Here is a 3,165-nt window from a genome sequence, read left to right as displayed (position 1 = left end):
CATCTTGGCTCTTTCCACAGTTTGGCTATTGTGGACATTGCTGCTATAAACATCGGGGTGCACGTACCCCTTTGGATCCCTACAGTTGTATCTTTGGGGTAAATACCCAGTAGTGCAATTGCTGGGTCATAGGTTAGCTCTATTTTCAACTTTTTGAGGAACCTCCATACTGTTTTCCAGGGTGCCTGCACCAGCTTGCATTCCCACCAACAGTGTAGGAGGGTTCCGCTTTCTCCATATCCCCGCCAACATCGGTCGTTTCCTGACTTGTTAATTTTAGCCATTCTGACTGGTGTGAGGTGGTATCTCATTGAGGTTTTGATTTGGATTTCCCTGATGCCGAGCGACGTTGAGCACTTTTTCATGTGTCTGTTGGCCATTTGGATGTCTTCTTTGGAAAAATGTCTCTTCATGTCTTCTGCCCATTTCTTGATTGGATCATTTGTTCTTTGGGTGTTGAGTTTGATAAGTTCTTTACAGATTTTGGATATTAGCCCTTTATCTGATATGTCATTTGCAAATATCTTCTCCCATTCTGTCGGTTTTCTTTTGGTTTTGTGGACTGCTTCTTTTGCTGTGCAAAAGCTTCTTTTCTTGATGAAGTCCCAATAGTTCATTTTTGCCCTTGGTTCCCTTGCCTTTGGCGATGTTTCGAGGAAGAAGTTGCTGCGACTGAGGTCGAAGAGGTTGCTGCCTGTGTTCTCCTTTAGGATTTTGATGGACTCCTGTCTCACATTTAGGTCTTTCAACCATTTGGAGTCTATTTTTGTGTGTGGTGTAAGGAAATGGTCCATTTTCATTCTTCTGCTCGTGGCTGTCCAATTTTCCCAACACCGTTTGTTGGAGAGACTGTCTTTTTTCCTTTGGACATTCTTTCCTGCTTTGTCAAAGATTAGTTGACCATAGAGTTAAGGGTCCCCATTTCTGGGCTCTCTGTTCTGTTCCATTGATCTATATGTCTGTTTTTGTGTCAGTACCATACTGTCTTGATGATGACAGCTTTGTATACATGTTATAATGCTCACCACAATAAGTGTAGTCATCTGTTACCAAACATGTTTTTACAGTATTATTGACTATATCTCCTATGTTATACTTTTCTATATTCCAATGGATTGTCCTGTCCTTTAGACATTCCTGAGGTCCTATTTACTCAGGACCCTAGTGTGAGCCATATCATTTAAATTTTTTTATTTACAGAAAGTTCATTGACAAAGGATTTGTTTCAAATCATTGTTGATACTTACCCTTCTTGTTCTAAAATATTTCCTGGGGATAGTAATTGTCCAATGCCAGAGCAATTTAGAGGCCAAGGTATAGGACTCTTTCTCACAGTGTATAGTGCATTCAGTTGCCTAAAAACGAAAGTAAGCATTTTTTACACTAAATATTGGTATGAATACATGAAGTAGCATAAAAAAAGTAAGTCCTGGAATGACAGAGATATTTTTTATTGTCACTTTAAAACACCATGAGTAACCTGGGGGAACTGAAAGTGAAAATGAATATTAGTTTAAGTCCTGTCACGGCACTACCTTTAGACAGATTCTTCAAGTTTCTTAGTTTAATTTTTTTATTATTAAATCAGTTATCAATCATAAAGAATCAAGTACTCATAGACTGTGGAAAGAACTTCACATGCACAGATATGTACAATTGATAGTATAAGTGAACAGGTGAAAGAGTAGTCTAATATAGATAATTACCCAGAATCACAAAAGTTGGCATTCCTAGTATCTAATCTAGCAATCTTAGAAAGGAAAAAAATGTCTCCAATTTATGTTTTTCTTCTTTTCTATTATTGTGACTGTTTAAAATAATATATGTTCAGGGGCTGAGTCATGAAAGTCAGTTTTGTTGTTTAAACAAAAGTCTGTTTACTACTTTATGAAATAAAAGATAAAGAAATTTGGTGTTTTCAGGAAGAACCAGCATACTCCATTAAAATACAATAACCAAGTCACCTCCATGTCTTCCAAACCAATGAATGTATCCAGCACAGAAACCACCAACTCTGTTAGCCACTTCATCCTCATGGGCTTTCCCTCAAGCCCAGAAATGCAGCTCCTCTATTTTGGGCTCTTCTCTGTAGTCTACTCCCTGACTCTGATGGGGAATACAGCCATTGTCTGTGCTGTGCAGTGGGACCGGCGTCTTCACACCCCCATGTACATCTTTGTGGGGAATTTCTCTCTCCTGGAAATATGTTATGTCACCACGACCATCCTTAATATGTTGGCCAGTTTCCTGTCCACAAGCAAGTCCATTTCCTTTGTGAGCTGTTTCACACAGTTCTACTTCTTCTTCTCATTTGGATATGATGAGGGCTTCTTCCTTTGTATCATGTCCTTTGACAGGTACCTTGCCATCTGTCGTCCTCTATATTACCCGTGCATCATGACTGAGCAGCTATACGTGGGCCTTGTCATCTTCAGATGGTCATGTGGGTTCATCCTCTGCCTAACCCCAGTTGTTCTCATTTCACGGTTGCCCTACTGTGGCCCAAATACCATCAACCATTTTCTGTGTGATCCTGTCCCAATGATATTGTTTTCCTGTTCTGAAGACACCATCACTCAGCTCATTTACTCTACTTTAAATGTTATTTTCATGATTGGCATCTTTCTCTTTATTCTTTGCTCCTATGCTCTGGTGATTCTGACTGTGCTGTGAATGCCCTCACAGGGTGGTAAAGGCAAGGCTTTCTCCACTTGTGCTTCCCATTTGGCAGTTGTCATCCTGTCTTATGGCTCCATTATGGTGATGTATATTAGTCCTGGATCAGGACACCCAGTGAAAATTCAAAAATTCATTACCTTATTTTATTCTGTGATAACACCGCTCTGCAATCCTCTAATATATAACCTCAGGAACAAGGAGCTGAAGACTGCTCTGAAGAAAATCTTTGGCACTGAACACAGTGTTCATAAAATGTAAATGAGAGTTGAATTCCATCTCTCAAGTGCAACTTACCTTAATAAAACATGAGTGATACATTTATCTGCATCTTAAGTTTTATTAAGAAGCTACTACTATCAGGAGGGGAAAAGATGGCAGAGAAGTAGGGGACCCTCTTACAACTGGTCCCCAGAACTGAGCTGGATATCAACCAGACCACTCTGAGCACCCACAAAATCAGCCTGAGATGTAAGAAGATGTGGATCT

The 3,165-nt window shown here is 39.8% G+C and overlaps 1 pseudogene; it reads left to right on the top strand.

The window, feature by feature from the left end:
* The first annotated feature begins 1,968 nt into the window (after positions 1–1,968).
* Positions 1,969–2,937, top strand: LOC112832874 (olfactory receptor 11G2-like; annotated as a pseudogene).
* Positions 2,938–3,165: the final 228 nt, after the last annotated feature.

This window comes from Callorhinus ursinus, unplaced genomic scaffold, assembly GCF_003265705.2.
Source record: "Callorhinus ursinus isolate GAN/ISIS: 27379988/994484 unplaced genomic scaffold, GSC_fseal_2.0 scaffold116, whole genome shotgun sequence".
Classification (NCBI taxonomy): Eukaryota; Metazoa; Chordata; class Mammalia; order Carnivora; family Otariidae; genus Callorhinus; species Callorhinus ursinus.
The sequence above is the reverse complement of the archived record's forward strand: the minus strand, read 5'-3'. Positions and strand labels throughout refer to the sequence as shown.